We start from the raw sequence: 23174 nt of genomic DNA, 5'->3' as shown, positions 1-23174 counted from the left end.
TTTCTATTTTCCGTTTTTTGTTTAAAAAAAAAAATATGCTTGACATTTCCCTTCAATAATAATAACAATCATTTGCCTTTAAATAAAAATGTAGAGGAAAAAAAAGTTAAAAATATGTTTGATTGTAAGCTATCAGTAGAATCATTAGAAAAGAATAAAGAAAAAAATAAATTGTAAAAAAAAGAACTTTGTTCTTTTTATGCTTTTCCATTAATTTATTTCCGGCAATCATAGGGTTATTAAGACGTCAAGATATTTTTATAACAGGAAAAATAATTAAATACGGAAAATTTTTGTTCCATAACCGGACATCTGCTTTGGGATTGTAGTAAAGATCTGCAATGGGAATTTGAAGTCATAAAAATGTCGAATTTCTGTACAAAGTAAGGATTTACCGTTCCATTCATATAAATTTCAAACGCTTCCGAAAAAAATGTTTCATACTTTTTTGAAAAGACTAGAAAAAAATATTGCACAAAAAATTTACCTACTATCAGATCCCACATAATATATCTGTGTTCTTGACAAATCGAATTCGAATTAACCAAAAGGGCTGTGATGCAAACCACACATCACCAAACCACCCAAACAGGTGAGCGGAAATTTCATATTTGACTTGGCCATGGTTGAGATAATCGTAAATAATATGACATCAAGGAATACGCTAAGAATTTATGTGTCAGACTTTCTATACATATATCGAAATCTATACAGCAAAATTTTGAACGTATGTATATGCTTTGTATATAAGAAATCAACTGACTACTCGATCCCAATGAATAATTTTCACAAAAAAATTACAGAGTCGTAATTCTAGGAAGAAATTGTGAGAAGATTTTTGGCATACCGAAAGTTTCTCTATTTACACTAATAGTTCTGTGACATTCTCAGTCATACTAAAGCAGAAATATTCTTTAGGGAGGGAGTTTAATTTAAAAATCATTATTAGATAGAAATTATTAGATTAAAAATCATTATTAGTTAAAATTACAATGGCATATTCCAGTCTACGGTACTTTGAATACAAAAAATCAGGGATGTGTTGTCTGTGGGACAGGTACTGTGGTTGTCGTCATTTATATAGACAATAGAGTAGCCTTAATGAAAAGGAGAAGTCGCTTATGAAGAAATACCGAATTCAGTCATTTGAATGGCAAATTATTTATTACATAGAAAAATGTTTGGTTGACGTATGCGTGGATGGGCTTCTTACTATCTCAATACTGGCTGACCATTTGTTTTATTTGAAAAACTAAAGTATTTTTTTGTATTTTACAAGGTGTGAATGTCATGAGTTTTTTGATCGTTTGCTTCTCGTATATAATAGACAATATAAAAATTTACTTCTATAGTGTTATAAAACAAATGACAAAATTCGAATTCCATACAATTCTAATTCAAAGTTGTTTGTATTTTATATCCTGAATTTAAAAAAAAAAAATTTCCTTTTTTTTAAACAAAAAACGGCTTTTTTTTTATTTTCTAATATATTTTTTTTTTTATATATATTCATCTTTGTTTCTACAATATATACACAATATATTATAGATAAAGCAAAGATATAATCTAATAATATAATAGAGATATGTGAACTTAATGATACACAAACGTATTTTACGTATAAAAGGACGATTTTTTTTATAAATTGCATATCCTGATAATTTTTTTTTTGTTCTTGTGTTTCTTTTCAATTTTTTTTTCTCTTATTCTAAACAGTTTATGTAATATTAATGTTAAAAACTAAATTAAATTATACAACGTATTTAGATTATATATAGGTATGTATATATATATACTTCCATATAAGCCTTATATACATATTTACACATATGTGTATTTATTATCCTTAATATAGGAAAACCCAATTCATAATGTATGTATGTATGTATGTATATAAAAATTTTTATATATTGGACTAAAGTTATTCATCCTTAAATTGTGGGGGGAGGGGGATAATAAATATTATTTTTTATCAACAACAACAACAACAATTTTCATCATTATCATTATTATTATCAATATCATAACTATTATCAATAACATTTATTATAATCATAGATATTTGTTTAAGATTTCAATTGAGTAAATAATTCATTGGTTAAAATAAAAAAAATTTATAAAAATATAGAAAAATATAGAAAGATAATGTAGAAGAAGAAAAAAAGTTGTCTTCCTTTTGATATATTATAAAAAATGAATCAAATTTCAAGGAAAAAAAATATTGTAAATATAAAAATAAATTTTTCTCTGATATATACCGAGAATACCGAGAATATAGAGTGGGGGCTGGCGATATACAGCAGTTGATATTTTAGATTAAAAACGAAAAATTTGTACATCATGTGTACATTTTGTTATAAAAAACTTATGAAGATTCACATATCATTTACTTTGAATTATTAAAATACATACTACATGGAAAACAAGAAACATGAAATAATGGACGAAAACCTAAAAAATATTAAAAAACAAAAAAAAAAATTGTTCGAAAACAAAGAAAACATAAAATTTTAAAAAGGGCAGGACATGAATAAAAATATTTTAAAAGTGGAGATTTCAAAAAAATTTTATTAAAAAAAAAAGGAAAACAAAGACAAACAGAATATTTGGAAACTTTGAAGTAAAAACAAGCAATACCGCATGTCAATTTATTTTTAAAAAAAATTCTTTAAAACGTCCCTCATTCCCAATCTTCAAATTTTAATAACACTACTTTGATAAAGAATATTAAATATTTTGTAATAAATTAAGGTAAATTTCTTATAGTTTGTAAATGTGTGCCCTACAACATCTTCTCGGCACCCACCCTCCTGAAGAATGCGAGCAATCTGTTAGGCCCAGAAAACAACAACTTCGTTGCTGTGAGAACAAAATCTCGTTCAGTATTTCCGCATTCTAGTCTGAGCGAGAGCATTACACTCTCCCAGAAGATATACTGAGATCTATTTATCCTCCCAAGTTAGAACCTGCAAGTTAGTTTATCTATATACATTTAAATCGAATTGTTTAATATAATGATTATATTGTTCTAAATACCAATAGAGGGAGTTTCGTATCAAAATGCCCTGATATATGCAATTGTATAGGCCTCCATCATTGTAGACAAAACTTTTGTATGGAAACCGTGTTCACAACTCAACCGGTTTGGAATTACAGGAACTTAAACTCAATTTCGGCTGTTTTTTTTTTTTGATTTTTGAAATTTTAGGTATAATTTCATTCCTGTGTATGACAAGTGGATTATTAAACACAATTTGGAAACCTCACGATAAGGGTTTTTTTTTATAAATATCTACATTAGTTATAATCAGTTCAGATTTCGGAATCACGCGACTTGAAAATTCAAAAAATTTGAAATTTTAACTTTTTGAAAAGTTAAAATTAAAAAAGTTTTGAATTTTCTAGGTGACGAAACTTGGAAGCTTTCTCCAATTTCAGCACAGCTAGCAACCTTGTCTAGTCTAAACAAAACTCAACTAAATTTTCAATTGCTAATATGTTATGGATATTGAAGAATGAGGCCCCCCCCCCCCTTTGAAGTTATTTCCGCGAAAAATTTACAAAAATTATTTTTAATTTCCCAATTTTGTTTTTTTTTGCTCTATAGTCCAAATTAAACTTCTATAAAAGGAAGATATCACAAGTACAACTTTATATTTAAAGCATAAATGAAGTAGCAATGCATCTCAACCTTTCTGAACACTAGCACAACATTTTTGAAAACTATCACTTTAAGATTTCGCCTTAATTTATGCAAAAGTTATTGCAAAATACGAGAATTTTTTCAATAGATTCGTTTTTATTACTCAAATGCCAAGTGCAATACAAATAATTTTCTCAATTGACTTCATATTTCGAAAATAATTTAAGATAAGCATTGATTTTCAAAAAGAGCTTCATTATTTTTCAAAAAAAAAGCAATGGTAAGCCATACAAAGGCAGTAGCAAGCCATAGAGTGAAATTCAATAAATTTCGTTTTATTAATAAAAAATTTAATAATAAAAAAAAATTCATCAGTCGTAAAATTTCATGACCAATTATAATTCATGTGTGTACACTGAAACGAGTAATAACATATACCGTGTGCAGATCATATGTCATTAATGTCAAATACTTTACTATTCTTATTCCATTAAATTTTATTTTATTTTTTTTTTTTTGATGGCCTTTAGCTATTGTAAATTCTTTGTTTTCAAAAATAAAAAATTTTAAAATACAAAAAAAAAAAAAATTTTTATTTTAAAAGAAATCTCTAGAGATTTCATTTTTTTTTATATTTTTTTGATATTTTAAAATATTAAGGATTATTAGAGATTATCGTATTTCAAAATAATGAAATTAAATTTTTTGTTATAATTGGTATTAGATGATATACGGGGATTGCTTTTAAGTATCTTGTCTTGTATACTATTCAGGATACAATGAAGATTTTTTTTATACCTGTTACTTTTAATTATCAATAATTTGATAGATTTCATGAAATTGATCTGGACAATGATTTTTGAATCACAATACCAAAAACAAATGTTTCCTTATCTTGGTTGCCATAGTGATTTAAATTTTGATTGAGCTCCAGAGTGGATGAAACTCTAAACAATTGACATACAACTTACGTACCTACAAAATAATTTACTAGATTAATTAAAGTTGTTGTCAAGCCAAACAATTCCCAATTTTATCTAACAGTTAAAGCAATAGTGCGCTGATATCTAAATAAAAAGATAATCAACTAAAACTTGACATTAACTAATCGAAAACAACGCAGGTAGACTAAGAATTTTAGGGGAAATAGGCCAGCCAAAGCCAATTTTTCTCTGTCATTTTAAAAATCCAGGTTACAATATTTATGGGGACTAGTATGACTGAATTATAAGACTTTTTTTTTGAAAATTACCTTAGGCTTGAATAGATTTTTTAAAAAGGAAGGGGTGGAAATGACGAGCGCCCATAATGGAATTCACAACGGCAGTTTTATGATCAAAGTAAATCTTCTTTGGATAATTATCGTGACGCCGTATGGGTTTTTTATATGTTGCAAACAAAACATTTCGGATTCAGACGGATCATGCTGACTTGAAAATTTTTCAATTCTTGCATATTCCAGTTACTTCATATATCCAATGTTTTTTTGCTGTACATTAAAAAATTTATTCCGGAGCCACAGTATTAGAAAACTCGTACCAGAGCAGAGAGAGTTATTGATACATTTCCTAGCCGTTGGCATTCTTTTCCTTATACTTCTGGATTGAAGGTTTGCGTAGTTGGTAGATTGTTAGGAAGACCGCCACTTCTAAATGACCAAAAACTTGTACCTTACATACACCTCTTTTGTTATCCGTCAAAATCTTATTATAAAGTCGAATATTGTACACTAATAAATCAAATGTTAAAACTTATTTAAAATACACTTGTACTTGCGTAATATTTTAATGATTAATTTACAAAACAATTTTAGAAAAAGACTTAAAAAAAACTTTCAAACTTGCACTGCACTGCACTGCTTGTGTGTTTTTTTAATTAAAATCAGCTTAAAATGTCTTTTATTCTGAACTTATTTGTAAAAATTCAATATGATGTGTAATTAAGAGAGCATTAAAAAACATTAATTAATTAAATATAAATAAATCAAGCATATTATGTGGCTATATATGTGTGACAATCGTTTTTATTTTTAGATTTAATCTACCGCATTTCATCCATAAATTGGTTTTTAAAATGTGCAAATAATTTATTTTCCCTTCTTCTCTTTCCTTCTTACGAGTATTTTGCAAAATTTCCTTTATTATTTAGAACCCTCATTAATTGTCAAAATATAAGACAAAACAAAAAATCAAAGAGAATCCAAAAGTTGTGATTATTTTTTTTTTTTTTTTGTTTCGTTTTCAAATGGGCAAATGTAAAAAAAGGGGTTTTGCATTCAAATATAATTTTGCTATTGCAACTTATCCGACCATAAATCATGCAAACTTTCGCAAAAAAAAAAAAACACAAAAAAAAATAAAAGTAAATTTAAATGAATTAAGACAAAAACGTTAAAAAAAAAATACAGGGATTTGCATATGTGAATCCTGTTACAATTTCCAAAAATAATGAAAAGGACACACATAAATCTTATAAAAGAAATATTTATATTTAAACATATGGTGACGCATTTGACAATGACACACTATATAAGTGTTTCTCTGTTTTACAATTATACATGTTTGTCCAAGCTTTCTTTTGGTTGGTTTTTGTACATGGTCAGTAAGGTAGTTTTGATGTTTTTGTTAAATTGGTATGTATGGTGTATTGTGGTATATATGTAAATCTTTGTCGTTAAAGTTTCAATTGAGCGAACGAATTGGGAAACATTGAACATTACGATTGCCTTAAAATAAATGTGTGAAGTGAAACGATTTCAAAATTTTGCAGGTTTATGCCCGGAAGTGACAACTACATTACTAGCATCACAGCAAACTATGTACAGGTACCTCAGTACACGGAAAGGACAAAATCCATTATGGAGTTTGGATATTCCTCTATTCACCGATAATTCTTTGGATGTGAATGGGATCGGTACTAGACTTTTCTCTGAGACATGTATAGGTTGTCTGAATCACATCGTCTTTCTAACAAATCGAGTATCTTTCTGATTGAATTTTTCACCATTTGAGGTCATGCGAGATCTTAGGGGCTATAGCAATGTTGCAATAGTGGCTGAATTGCAATTCTTGTCTTCTGGAACACCCAAAACATCTTCCTATTTAGAAAATTCTCTGCTAATAATTTCAAATTTAAGAATTATTTTTATCTCTTTACGAATTTTTATTTTTCTTAATTCTCTTTACTAATATTTATTCAATAAACAAACGGTAATTTTCATTAATTCGAAATTTTATTTAAGAGAGCATAAATGAAACGACGGCTCTCCCCTATTTTTATTTTTGCAAGAATGTTTGTTTATTTATTGTTTTGTTATTATCACGTCATAACAGTCAGTCAGCTTATTGTCGAAATGTGAAATTAGGCATTAAATGAAAAAAAAAAAAAATCACTCCTAATTTTTTGTCGCCTAAAATGCTAAAAATGTGATTAATTTGTTTTGCTATGTTTTTTTTTCTGTGTCGATTTATTTTTTGAGTGAAATTAGAAACTTTTTCCAGAATTTAATGAACTTAGTTTGCTTATTCACCCGTTTTTCAATTTAATGATAATTTTTTGTTTTTTTTTTTGCTTATTTTGCGTTTCTTATCATTGCCGCAGATTTTAACCTAATTTTTTAATATTTGACTATAGTACATAAACTTGGAGCTATCATTATGAAATTATTATTAATATAAACATGTATGGACATGTCAAATAACTCTTATCGTTCTAAAATTTTAAATAATATTTTTGCTGATTAAAAAAAAATTATTTTTTTTTTTTTTCAAGAAATTTGTTGAAGAAAATGGAGGGTTATTATGAATTTATGATTTAGTTGTGAACAACAAAACGGATGACTAAAAATAACGGAAGTATGAGTAAAAAAATTTACGATTCTAAGTTTTAGTATTTTATTTGAACTAAAGTTTTCAGTATAATGTCAACGTAGTTTGAGAATATTTAATTTCACTCAGTGTATTCAATATAAAACATTAAACGGTTTGTACCACGTCTCTTAACGGTATAGGCTGGCTTCCGAAATTCTAATTTAAGATCAATATAATTTATAAGTTATTGACTTATCGTAGATATTGTGTCCGCTAACCGCAATGTCTCATTTTTACAAACACTTTAGTATGACGAAGAGTAAGTAATATGACAACATTAGCACGCCGGCCAAAAAATTAATTTAACGACAACTTAATAAATTTAACAATATACTAGCTGAATCCAGATCGATTGACATCGTATGTGCGTTTCGGTGTTTGTGGTTTATTCATATTAATTTTGTTACAAAATATATCTGATATCTACAGACAGCGTTGTCTTCTATAACATGAAATGTGATAAGTCAATTTCAGTAAGAATACGTAGTATATGCATGTAAGTATTATTCAATTAAACTACTTTAGTGAATTTATTATCACAATCTTAAATACGGAAGCCATATTAATTTCCAAAGAATTCCGTTACCCAATTTTAATACAACATAATTTTATATTAATTTGTTAAAAACTATGAGAGAATTCTCACGGGTCTAGAAATGAGACACTTCCGACTCAAGAGTCACGTGAAGAGTTTGGGTCTGGAAGGCGAGTTCACTTGCAGGTTCTGTGGAAAAATGGTGAAGATGTCGATGCACCTTCTTGATGAATGTGGAGCATATTGATCCACAGCAAGTCTCTGGGTGATTGCGTCCTCGCAATAAGAGAGTTGCGAGAAGCCGATCTCCAAAAGATACTCCAATTTGTCGAAGGATACGCCTCGAAGGAGTTATCCCATATCTAATGTAAATTTTAATTAAACAGAGATGACCATTAATTCATTCACTCTCACATTTTTTTTTAAAACAGTGTCAAAACTATTTATGAATCACTTTCCAAAATTTATTATTAATTTTGTCTCTTTTTACAAATCATTTCATATACGAGTACACCGTAATGTTTGCCTTTACTATTGTTATCTAACTGACATCAGTATCAATCACATTATATAAAAACTAATTATTATTTTGGTTTAAAAACCATTTTTTTTTTCTTGCCCAAATTTTGTGGTAAAAATTTTAAATGACAGCTGATACATTATATTCTGTTCAGTATATTGAGGGCGATGACATTTGTAAGGGTAAAAAAAAAAACAACGGTGAAACGGATAAAAACACAAAACAACACAAATGCACAAAATCTTAAGAAAAATGACAGAAAATAAAAAATGGCAGCGGGACAACGATTGATTATTTATTTATGGCTACAACGCATTTTGTATGATGGCTGACTATAATAGGTATGAACTTTTATCAAAATATTTAAATTGAAAAAGTTTCTTATTTCCCCCCGAAAAAAAAGCAAATAATAAAGTAAAATGATAATTGTATGAACCATTTGTAAAAGAGCGAATCATTTATAACGTTTTTGAAGTAAAAATAAAAAAAAAAACCTTTTTATTTTGATAAAATATCAAATTACAATAAAAAAAATGATTTTTTTTTATTATTTAATTTAAATGTGATAATAATAAATTGAGTTAGTCATTTTTTTTCTCTCTCTACAATTCAAGCGCGTAATATACTCGCGATTCAATATAATTTGTAGGATTGTTACAATATATGAACAAAAATAATAAAAAACGACAACACTAATAAAAAATTACAACAATGAATAAGAAAAAAAAATTACAATTAATCGTTTGACAACTTGATATCTTTTTACATTTAGATGTCACGTTGTTTTGATTTCGCGTTCTTACCCTTGTTGTTTAATAATATTTTTTTTTTCTCTCTATCTGTAATATATGTAGGTACACATAAAACATACTGTATATTAAGTAGGTTGGATAGCCGCCGCGTGCCTGATAAGAGTCGCGAGTTCAAAATGTAAAAAAAAATTGAAAAAAAAAAAATGAATTTTTTTTTTCTTCTTATTCTATTTTTCATTTTTAATATTTCAATATTTTCTAGCTTTTGAATTTCGAAATTAGATTTGATATGATCAAAATTAATTTATATTATGTTTGTAATTTTTTTTTTCTGTTTTGTAGCACAATTTTGAATTAGTGCTCGAAAACCTTTTTATTAAACCATGTGGTGGATTACGTATTATTATTGAAATATATTCCTCGATAAAAATAAAAAGTGAATTTGTTCTGTCAGTAGGTTACAATGTCAATTATCGCGCCAATAAACACAAATTGGGGGCGGCTTATTTTGGAGTATAAATTTGGATATTGTCATTGTAAACACAAACCAATTCACAGAAATGATTCGTGTCTATAATAAATTGTTTAAAACTTTTACGATAAACTTTATTATCACTTAGTGTAATTCGGTATAAGGAATGAGCCTTACTATTGTATATTTAATCGGCATTTAGATCAAATTAATTACATGCGAAATATACCAATATTGTAGTGCCAATTCATAAATAATATTCATAATTCTAGCATTAATGGTTTTTGGTTAGTTTTTGGAAGGCGCTGTTTTTGATTTCATACGCTGTTTATTTTGAATAAATGAGTTTTTGTAAAAGACGTGCTCATAATAAAATGCTGAAATGTATAAGTTCTAAGTCATTTTCTTCTTAACACTCGTAGGAAAGGTTAAGTTAGGGAGGTGACACTTAAGGTATTCTTTAAGTTTAGGGCGGGCTTGATATAGAAAAATTAGACTGATATAAGTTACAATTTTTATAAAGATATTTTACTAAACTAGAACAATAATTATTATTTGCATCTTAAACAAATTACAAACTTTTGGTATAGACTTGTAAACATTTCATGTCATTGTTATAACTCACAGAAGAAATATTTATATTATAACAAAGTCATTTGCAAAATATCGTTCTTTGCTTACTTAACTCGCTTATCTTACTGTTATACACAATTACAGCCGCTTAAGTAGCAAGCAACTAACGTAGATACATTGATAAGAGTAAGTAAAGTAAGCTGTTATATTGTTATATAAACTTGCTAATATAACAGAATTTCAGTCTTTCATTATACGAGGCTATATTATTCGTAGTATACTTGAAAATTGTGAGGTCTAAATCAAAAATTTCAAATATGGTAATAATTTTAATTAATAATATTGTCATCATGGAATTTATTAACATTATTTCTTATCTTAATACAAATTTCATTTTGACCCTTTTGCACTCACAATAGGTTGCATATTACTGGTTTGTATAACATTTTATTTTATCATTACTTATGTTATAATAAATTTTAATAATTTTTTTTTCGTTTTTCGTTTTGTTATCATAAATGTTCTTATTTTTCTTTTTTATTATATTCTATTATACCGGGTACTATGAGGCCCGATGATGTTCTATATTTTATCTTTATTCGTGTTGCACTTTTTATATAATAATTTTAGACTTATATAGATTGTGATATTAAGGCATTATGACATCAACCTTGTCGATTTAAGATAAACTTCAATTTCAAATTAAACTTTGAATATAACATTTTTTTGTAAATACTGGAAAAAAAAAAATTATTTATAGTATATGATTGTACTTTAAAAATCTATACACTTGTATAATATTCGCTAAGATATACTTAAAATATATAATATATATACGTATATTAAATATACATAAATTTATAGAATTCATGTAAAAGGCTCATAATGTTCATAGTAAAGTACCTTGTAAGTGTACCCATGGGGGATATTGTTTCAAAGGAATTTAATAGCTTTTCATACTGTTTAGTTTGTATTTATGTTCTCATATATGTATAACAGAATTCAAAAATTATGTTATACAATTTTGTTTTTTTTTTTTCTGGTTTTGTTATTATTATTGTTATATACTCGTAATAAAAAATATTGTGGCCAACTACATTGGTAGGCAATATATTTTTGTTTTCAGGTCATTTTTACACATTTTTTTTTTTTTTTTGAGTGAGTTTTGGTCGTCGTTGTTATTTAACATTTCTTTTGTTTTTATTTTTTTTCTGCTTAAAATCTTAACATAATTTTTATGTCCTAACTTAAATGTTAACTTAAATATTATCAATTGGACTTTGTCCATATTATACAATGATTGCATGCTTTATCATCATAAACGTTTATAATGTAATTTACGATAAAAAGATATTTGCGTTACGGTAACATTATTTTAAAAACGTTATTGAGTTCGATTGCAAAAAATTTATTTGATTTTCAGTAGAAATATAGAATAACGAATTTCCACAAACAAGATCCTAAAGGATTTGTCGTCCTGAAATATATTTTATTAAGTTGTCTGTATTTTCAAAGCAGCTTGATATCCACAATTTAAAACAATTTATATAGTCCAAGCAGTTTTTAAATCACCCGGAATGTGTCACATTAATTTTCTTCGCTAATTCTTGTTGAATTTTCGGAAAAATCATTATTGTTCCAATAATATTAATAAATGTTCATTTGATGGTCATTTCCAAATGAAATTCATACGCAAAATAATTTAATACTTTTACTAGTATCACAAAATTTATATTTGCAAGATGTAGATGCTAAAAATTTAAATAACTCCTATAATTGACAATTATAAGGTTTGCATAACTCCCAAGAGTATAAAACTTATTCTTAAACGCTCTTTATATACACATACAATTATTATTACTACCGAGATCATTGTATGCAATAAGGGAGGTTATGTAATCACACCGAATTTCGCATATCGTGAGTTTTCGGCACTTTTCATGGTAGGGAATTATAAATGCACTGTTTTAGCAAGATGTTAGTCAGTCCGTCTGTAATTTAATAAAATTTTTATACACAAATTTATTTTGGCTATGTCATGGATTGATAAAATTCTGGGATATATCAGCAGGTCTCGGGAACTAGGCTTTTTAATTGGCTGATATTACATATTTGCGCATATAAAGAGAAATAATCAACCGATTTTCTTAAAAAACATATAGTATATTATATTCGGCTGTTAAAACAAAGAATATTTTTTTTGTATATCAGGGCTCGGAAACTAAACTAGAGGCAGATTTTGCACTTTGTGCAATATCACAGTAATTTCCATCAATTAGAATTTCTTGAAATTTACTATCGGAAGTATCTGTTTTCTATCGGAAGTAACTAATGAACTCTTTCGAGAATTCGAGTAAAGAGAATCTTCTCATAATTTCTTCGCGTAAAGAGAATCTCCCCTGAAGTGCCAAGTCTACATTTTTCTAGGTTTTTTAATTAAAGGTTGCCCACGTCCTTAAAATTTAAATGTAAGCACCCTAGTAAGCTATAAATAATAAAAGATATTTTCATAATCTTGTGCAACATTTTCGCTTAACTAGACAATACGGTTATGTGCTGACCCAATCAAATTGTTTTTCTCTATTTTTAATGGATAACTATATAAGGAAATGAATTTATGTAAAGTTACCAAAAAATACAAATGAAATATTGGTATATAAAAATATAAATGACCCATTTTGAAACCGCAGCAGTAGTCCGGCCACAGTCCTGTTCTCAACTGTATTTTCTACAAAACAATTTTAATCTTTTATACAATAAAATAAATGTGATGTAACAAACCATATAAAATTAAATTTAATACAATTTTGATGAAATTTTGGTTTTTAATTTTCCAAATTTTTTTCCTCCTTTTTTATTTTAGACATGAAATCTAAAAACAACAAACAAAAATAAGTGGAAAATGTGTAAATAAAATAATTTTTTTTTCCTGGTCTTTTGGGGGACTGAAAATTATTAAAAATAGGCAGGTTGTATAACATTAAAAATATATTTATTATACATATATTGTAATTGGTATAAATGGTTAGTGAATTTAGATATAAAATTAAAAATAATAATATGAGCAAGGATACACTTAGTAAGATATAGATAGGGAAATAGCTTCAATGATTTGAATGAAAATTTTTATTTTGATTTCAAGTCGTATAACAATGATTTTTATAGTCTAGAGATAATTGACAAGTTATGAGTTAGAAAAAAATTACAATTTCGTGTGTAATTCAATTAAATCACTTTAATGATTATGAAGCATAGTATCAGACCGCCATTATATAAGTAGGTATGTGAGGCTGATTTTAAGAAATATTTTATTGTAATTTGAAATAATGTAGGAATTTTCATTGTTATAAGAATGTTAATTAAAAATTATTGAATTCTTAATTCAACACAGGAACTAATATTCTAAAATTTATGGTTTAGAACCGAGGAAAAATTTTATGGTTTAAAACCGGGCTAGATTAATAATAATAATTGTTGTCTATTCACTGCAAAAATTTAACCATCCAATTTACTTATAAATACAAACAAAAAATTGCAAGTTAAACAGAAATTTCAAAATTATTTTTGAAGAATTTACAGTTATAGAATTTTTTGAAGAATTTGCAGTTCAAAACTTGATGAGCTTCTATTAGCCTTAGACATAATGCTAATGGCATATTTTCGATTAATTAGAAAAGATCGTAATTTCGTACCACCCAATTGACTTAAAGGGCCCATTGTATACTATTTTTAAAATTGATTACGGACAATATAAGCTCAGATGATAAATTTTTACTTATTACACCAATAAAATAGTTCCTCAGCTAAGATGTGTGCTAGAGCTAATTAAGCCTACTAACCAAATTAACAAATGTTAAACATTTTCCACTCTTACTTTATGTCAAAATTTAAAATATTATAAAAATATTTTATGCGAATTCTGAGCCAATTTTGAATTAAAATCAAAACGAAGTCAATGTACAAGATCTTTTTGATGTCCTTTTTGTTGATGACCTTTAATTTAATTGTATATTATGTTTTATGTCGGTGATTTTCAAATGAAAAATTAAAAAAAAAAAGAAGCTTCAATAATTAAATTATAACTAAAATAAATTTCCGTTCTTAAAATGTTTACTCTGTCTGTATCATTTTAATTTTGTTCTTTTTCATCTTTACCGCTTTTGAAATAAAAAATTTTATAAAATTTATTTATAATAAGGCGGCGGTCCCTTCGTCATTCTTCATATTATAATCTATAATTATTGACAAAATGGATTTTTAAAATTTTACTAGAGTAATAAAATAAAATTTAAATTTATAAAAAAAACAAAATGTAAAAAATAATTATTGCGGGATCAACGTTTGATGATATGAGGAAAAAAAAAAATTGCAATATTTGCCAATAATAAATAATTTAATCATTACAGTTAAAATAAATTGCATGTATACAAGTGGGTTTTCATCATCATCTAATTACTAATAATTTTAGAAAATGATTAATAATTTTAATTTTGTATTATACATGAAGTCATGTTATTAATTCTATAATCTGTTAAGATGCAAATACACAATTTAATTTTTGAAGTTTAAAAAGTTGTTTATCGCCTTCACATTTAAGACTCATTTTTATTATGCATGACTGTATATGCTATATAACGTTAAAAAATAGGAAATATTTGTACCGATGTCATTCTAATGCTAGATGTTACAATAATAACATAGGTGGTTAAATATGACGTAAAATCACGTCGTGAAGAGAGTAAGACATTTGCTCTATGAGGGAAATAAAAATTTTATAGATTATTTTCAGTTTGGAAGTATAGTGAGGCGGCTTTCAGGAATACCCTGATCCTCATACTGGTATTTAATTGCAGAGGTTGTCAAATTATTGTAAGGGTAGTATGTGTTGCGGATAATTGTTCAAGAGTCTGTCAATTAGAACAGGGCCTAAGTTACTGTATAGTAGTAATAAGAGCGTGTTCTGTCTTAAATAAATATTATATATCACAACAAAACAATACTATTACTACTACTAGGTTAATAATTCCTTTAATCATCTTGTAATTTGAAATAAGTGGTCAAAAAGCAAAATTAAGCAGTAAGGCCGCTTACTTGTTGACGAAATTTGCAAACTTCACACGCAATTACATTTTGTGTTATACCACAATTTTGGAATTGTGTTACATATATTTAAAAAAAATACTAGATTTAGATTTGGAAATTGGAGTGGTGATGTATCTCGACCTATTTCGAAAAAAAAATCGAACACCACCATGAATAAGTACGTTAGTACTTTCGTTACGAAAGATAACGAACTTTAAATAACAAATAGTTGAATTCCAACCAAAAAAGAACAAATCTTTTTATGATTTTTTGTATACATAACCTAAAAAATTCTCAAACAGTTCGCTTTCATATACAAGAAAAAAAATTTTATTTACTCTACTTAATTGGAACTAGAACTCTATAAACTCAACATAGAATTAAATTCTGATTTAAAATTTAGAGCAATCTATACCTTTAAAATACTAGATATATTATGGTTGTTGCCATTATAACATAAGAAATAATTTATTGATATTAAGAAAATTAATAAATTTTTAAATTTTACGCATCATTATTTAATTAATTCACAATTTCCATGAGTAGCTGTACATATTGATTTCATATACATATGCAATATGTGAAATGAAAAATAATTTATTAATTTAGATTAAAAATTATTTTATATTTAGAAGAGCAGCTCTATAATAACTGAATTTTACATAAATAACCTACAAATTGAATTTAATTTTTGTATATATATGTATATATAAGTAACCTACATTTAATAACATATTAGATATTTTAATATATTATAAAAAAAAAAAATAAATTATATTAAAAATATTTTTATTTTTTCTGTAATGGTTTTCAAGTGAAACGCATTTTATTACTTTTTAACTTACGTTTTTAAATTATAAATTTTATAAAAGAAGTTAAAAATAGTATGAGAATAAAACTAAGTCAAACGTGACGCATACAAGTCTGACGCGAACATTACGTACAAGCAATTTATAAAAATATGCGATTAGCGATTATCACATTTATTATAATATTTATAATAGTAACTGTGAAAATAGTAAATTGATTGTATATAAAGTGAGCAGCGGTAAACCAAATATTTTTTATTGTGTATAGTTGTTTATTATTGTTATTATTAATATTTTCTATATTAAAAATAAATAACGTACATATAAACATAGTTGATGCTCAGAAAAAAGAACTGTCAGGAAGAGAAATTTCTTCTCACATCATAAATCATCGGTGTTCATAAATAATAGAAGTCTCTCACTAATACGGTTTCTGTTAGGAACAATATTTTGATTCTGTCAGTGTTTTTGTTGCGTCGTAATTATTATTTCACAATTATAATGCAAAAACTCAGCGTAATTTATCAACAGAATAAATATGTGAGTTTTCTTGTTATCTAACAGTACATCTTCTTAGTTTCTTGTTATCTAACAGTACATCATTTAAGAAAATTGCCAAACAACATAGTATTAAATAAATATATCGTCTCTGCTGTCAACAGCTCTGCTGTACCTTCATAATTGATGTCTGATAACCCCGGTGTTCATAAATAATACATTGATACAATTGTACGTCAACACTGTAAGAAATGTAAAAACAGTATTCTAGACACAAAATCTTAAATGGCCGAATAAAATTCTTAAAATTTTTACAAATTTCACATTTGGAGAGCAAAAAAATTCCACTCATAGTGTAAAATTCTACTCCCAAAAAGTAAAATTGTTAGTAAATTCTCCGAGAAAATAATCTCTCTCTCTCTCTACTCTCTTCTTGTTGAATTTTTCTTCTTATCTAAATTCGACTGTATTAAACTGCAGAGCTATATCAAATTCGTTCAAGCTTTGAAAAAAAAAAAACTGAATTATAGAAAATTTTAATTTAAATAGCAATAAAATATGTAAATTACTTGTAAAATAACAGTTAATTTGAATAAATTTCTCTGTGGAAAATGGATTTGGAAAAAAAAATTTTAAAATTTCATTTTCAAAGATATGAGAAATATTTTTACGCATAATTTTAATTATAAAACAATTTTATTTATGTTAGAATGCTATTGGATTTCAATTTATCTATTTATTACACATTTAATGTATACGTACGTATGTTTAGATGAATATTCAACGTATGACAAAGAAAGCAACTGAGGCGGTTGAGAGCAGTTACATATTATCTATCGAGCTTCAGGGACTACAACCTGTACGATCACATGAAGTGGCGGATCACATATTCACTATGACAGCAAAACTAACCTTGGTATCAAAATTTTTATTGGAGAGGAAAGTCTTCCGGTAGATTATGTGCATTTGTCTAAGATCATCAAAACATACCATGAAACTCTTAATATCTCGTCTAAATAAAAACTTAGAGACCTACCGTAATCATCTGAAAAGCAGATGGATAGATTACATGTAGCAAATAAAAGAATTTATAACAATATTTTTGTTCGTTCCTTAACTTTTTCTATAATTTCTGCTAGTAATAATGATTTAATAGTTGTTCATTTCTTAAATACTTTGAAAAAAACCGAAAAACTTTAGACATTATTTAAATTTGCGACCAAAATATTCCAGGTCTTAGTACTAAAATAAATACTGTGCTGCTTAATGTCTTCGGAATGAAATGTGACATGTTTATTTTAACGGAAACGTGACTCAATTCTCTATCAATAATTTGGAATCATTTAGTTATAAGTACCTTCCGAAGAGAGGTGAAATATTGATATCTGTTAATAACTTCTTTTCGGCTGTTTTACATTCTCATATACCCAGATTTGTAGATTTGTACAACGGGGGCAACAGTGCACCGCGACCACGTATAAGGATCTATTGCGCGACCCCATCCGAATTCTCAAATTAAGAATTTCGGTAAGTGTATTTTAATAATGATTATTGGTTTTAATTATTACTTTCAACCTCCTCCATATAATGTTCCCTTCTGAACTCGACTATGCCTAAACAATCACACCTTCCAACCAAATGCATAATATTAAAATAATTCCATAAAAATATTTAAATAAAATTGGTTTTTAATCAAATATTTTTGCGTCTACGTATGCGAGCATATAAAAATACCTTATATCTGAACCTTGCATGTGAATGTGAAGAATTTTCTAAAATAAATATTAAATATTTTCCGCATACCAAAATTTATTATAAAAAAAAACATTTTTTTTAATCTTTTTAAAATTAATTTTATAAATTGAAAAAAAATAATAATAATAGAAATAAAATTGAATTTTTAATAATCTTTTTTTTTTTTAAAAAAAAAAAAACTTTTACAATAATGTACGGTTTTCTTTTAAATTAATCAAACAATATTCATTGAATTTAGCAAATGGAAAAAATTGTAAAAAAAATAAAAATATTCAGAAATAAATAAATTTTTTTTTTGTAATAAAAATCAAATTCCATATATCCTAGAAATCCTCCAAAAAAAAATATAATAAAATAAAAATGAATTAAAAAAAATACCATAAAGGTACACAACAATAATAAAAGAAGATCCTTTTGCAATGTAATCTCAATTTTTTTTTTTTAATTTTGACAAAAAGGACGAATCAAATTCGTCAAAAAATATTGTACATTTTTATCACCACATATAAAATAATCAAATCACACACATATGCATTCATTTTAAATCTAAAATCATTTTATTTGTTAGTCTAAACTTCAAAGGTATTGATTTACATTTAATAAAAAAAAAAAAGAATCGAGGAATATCTAGAAGAATATGGGCTTAAATTTAAAGGAAACAAAAAGAAAAATATCTGGTGTGATCATCACATAACCGACAAGAGTGTTGCACAAGATTACAAAAATGCTTTTTTAAAACTTCTCTACAATTTTAGGGCAACTAATAAGCCTTTAGTTAACATTCCTCGAAAAATGTAAATTTGGCTCTCAGTAGATTTTCACTTTGTGCCATTCGAATTCCCTGGAAAATGTAAAATACCGTAAGAATATTCAATTCCCGAAGCTCTATATATCCCAAAAGTTAATCAATCCGTTACATCTCCGAAATAAACTCTCAACATAAAATTTTATTCAAATCAGTTCAGCTGAACTTGAGATACACACGTCCTCACAAAGACTGACAGACGGACATCTCTCTAAAATAAATTTATTTACTCTTCCCTACTAAAGAGAAGTGCGTTCCCTATAAAAACTTGACATCCGAAATTTGGTGCTATCACATAACCTCTCTTATTGCATGCTATGCGATAGAAATGACAATAATACAAAAATTTTTTTAACAATAGGATTCGCTATTCTCTCTCCTTTTTTGCTATTATTACTGCTATTTTAATATTTTAGGATTCAAAAAATATATGTAAATGATTTGTTTGTCATTTTAATTTTTTTTTTTTTAGTGAATAAAATTTTTTATACATTTTTTTTCCCTGTGTTTTATGGTACATACGTAAAGACTTTAATATTGTTTGCTATTAAAAAAGAAAAAATATAATTATTTTCATATATCGTAGATAGCTAGCTATAAACATTAAAAAAATGTCTTTTATGGATATTGTCAAAGAGCCTTTATACTTAAATACTGAGATGCAATCTGCTACTTTCGATTTCTTTAAGATTGTGAATTCCAAAAAATATTATTAAAGAATTGTGAGGATTGAGAAAATTTTATGCATACATTTCGAAATTAAGCTCTTGATGTCTATAAAATATCAAATTGTATTCATTTAATATACTAGTTGTAAAAAAGGGAGGAGGGAGTTGCAGATTTATAAGATTTGGTTTAAATATACCTGTGGTGCAATAGTAAAATTAAAATGCTCACAAAAATGACGCGGTTCTGAATTGTTTTTATGAGAAATATTTTATTTCTCCATTTCTATAAATTCAATGAGAGAGCTTATAAAAAAGGAAATATCAGAACTTAAAGGAAATTTATAAGATTATGGGAAAAAGCTATAAAAGAGAAATATATATCATTTAGACTAAGCAGCCGGATTAAAGAAAAATATTTAATGTATTCGGATTCTCTCTATACGGAAGTTGATTAAATTCATTTTAACGATTTTGCCCAAAATCTGATAATTTGAATATAGTAAAATCTAAAAATACAATCGGTCTAAAGGAACGGTAGTTAGTTAGTTGGCTAGAGAGAAAAAAATGCATCCTCAAAGCAGTCATCCAGCACTAGATTAATAGCAGTCTATCGACATGCCTGTGCGACATACCCCTCTCCTCTATCCAATCAAGCTCCTTAACAAAGTTTACCAAATCATCCATGGGTGCTAATGAGAGCTCCTCCAATCTATCCGAACATAAACCGAATAGGAAATGCACAGTTGCTTTGGCATCTATCCCAATAAACAGAGCAACATCGAGATGCCAGCATGCTCAATGCCAGAAAATCTTTCACTTTTGCACCATTCTTCCTCTATTAAAGAACTACTGATCTTGCACAAGTTTGTCCGCCATCTCAAAGCACGTTCCCTCCCCTTCTAGTTACCTCATCTATAATGTTTTTCAACTTCCACAAAAGCAGAAGTACGGCCACACCAATCCGGATTTGACAGTGCAGGAACTCAGCGTCTTTAGAGCCGTCTTGTTATCCACATAAATGATGACTCAGCTGACACACATCCCGCCACCGCAAGCACGACGACCTAAGATGCACTACTATAGTTTTGCAGCTTAACAGATACGCCCGTATTTCCTCACAGAAAACTATTGCCCCAATCTCACTGGATATCTTAGAAAATTTTAAATAAAAATAAAGGTAAATTGAACAATAATGAAGATGTATATTTTAAAATTTTTTATAGAGTGACATAAACAACGGAAATTTACGAACCATTTTATTTCATATTTAAAACATAAAGCTGACTGTCACTATTCCAATATAACAATTGATAAATTCTCCAGACTTTTTTTTTGTTCTAGTGAATTTTTTTTTATTTTGTATATGTGAAAGAACATGTGAACGATTGTTGTTTTTCTTCAAAGATATTAAAATCTTTTAAAATGTCAAATTAACTGTCATGGAAAATAGTATAATAAAATATGAACCTATATAATTTTAAGAATATGTGTGTATATAGAAATTGCAATAACTTAAAAAAGCAGCATATGAGAATGCTATTAAAATGAACTTTCATGGAAATTTTATAAAAAAAGTCAACGATATGCACATACTAAAAATTTCGACCAATTTTATTGAAATCAATCTGTTCTCCAATCAATCAAATAATATTTGCAGATGATGTCTAAGATCATAAAATTTTTATTATTTAAAAAAATTTAATGTAAATAGCAGTCACATATCGATAAATTCACATTTCATTGCCTTTATACACCCTAACTTTAATAGAAGAACCTTCATTAAAAATCTCGTGAACAACAGTCGTGCAAAAATGACATTCAACAGTTCCTTTAGGGTGCTAAAAAATATGCCCCTAAAATTATTTTTCATCATTGTTTCTCATTAGAAAGAATTCTTGCAGAAAATGTGACGCACGTCCTCCATCGAATCGAAATTTCCGACAAACATGAACCTAATTCACAAATTCTTGGCATCCAAACCAAGAAATAATATTCAGCCAGCACATCGATTAATATATTAATATCTTTCCAATTATTCGTTAATAATTTGCAACATCCTCTTTCTCTCTTTACCACAGCACATTGAAAGTGTTTTTAATGACCCGGTGTAGGAGTATTTATCAACTGTATGCCTTTTACGCCTGAGGTTTTTATGTTTTTCTTAAATTATTTACGAGATCTGCTACACCATACTTAATTTATTAAGTTGAAATTGTTATTTTTAAAATATTTCAATATTTTTAAAATTAATATTTAATTTATTAATATTTTCAAAAACTATTTTAATAATAAATAAATTTTCTTAACCTTAATTATTTCTTAACATGTTTATAATTTATTATGCTTTTAATTTTTCTTTTATAACTACTTAAGAGCTATAACATATGAGGCCTTAATTTTCATATTATACACATTATTTTTAATCCCACGCTCTATAACACTTCATATTATATTTCACAAGATTTTTATATTGTTAATGTTTACAAAATATAAAAATAAATTAAATTTACATAATGTAAATAAGAAATTAATTAATTCTGTTAAGTTTTAGCTTAAGGGCTTAAAATCGTTGAAAATTAAAAAAAAATATTATGTATTGCATTAAAAACTATAAAAATCAGTAATTAAAGTTGACTAACATAAATTCTCGCAAAATTTTTTTTTTATTCATAATTTGTTATTTGGAAAAAAAAAAATATTATAAATAAAAGTTTAAATTTAAAAATTAATTGCTATTTGAATTCATTAGTAATACTCAAGAGTTAAATTTCGTGATCACGATTTCTTACAGAAAAAAACCAAAAATAATTTAAGAAATAATTTTTCACCAGCTGGCCAGCCGTCCAACGCCACCTTTTATCGATTTTCGAAAAAAAGCCAATGAGAAAATGAGAGTATACATTTTCCACTTTTAATACGGAGACTGAACCGTAAATGGAAAAACTACCTTTCGTTTCTCTCTCTCTCTCTCTCTCTCTCTCTCTATATATAATTGAGAATGCCGAACCGCCGCGCCAAACTAACAATTTAAATATTAATTCTGTAATTTGTAATTATTAATTTTTAACACTCTTACCCTCTTACTCTTATAAATATGCATATTAACCCTTATGCCCGTATTAAAGGTTACCATCTTTGTTGAATCCAAAAAAATTAATAAAAAATAAAGAATCTTAAAATCTTTATAATAAAA

Source organism: Condylostylus longicornis, unplaced genomic scaffold (genome assembly GCF_029603195.1).
Source record: "Condylostylus longicornis isolate FDR11 unplaced genomic scaffold, ASM2960319v2 ptg000027l, whole genome shotgun sequence".
NCBI classification, from domain to species: domain Eukaryota; kingdom Metazoa; phylum Arthropoda; class Insecta; order Diptera; family Dolichopodidae; genus Condylostylus; species Condylostylus longicornis.
Note: the sequence above shows the minus strand (reverse complement) of the source record.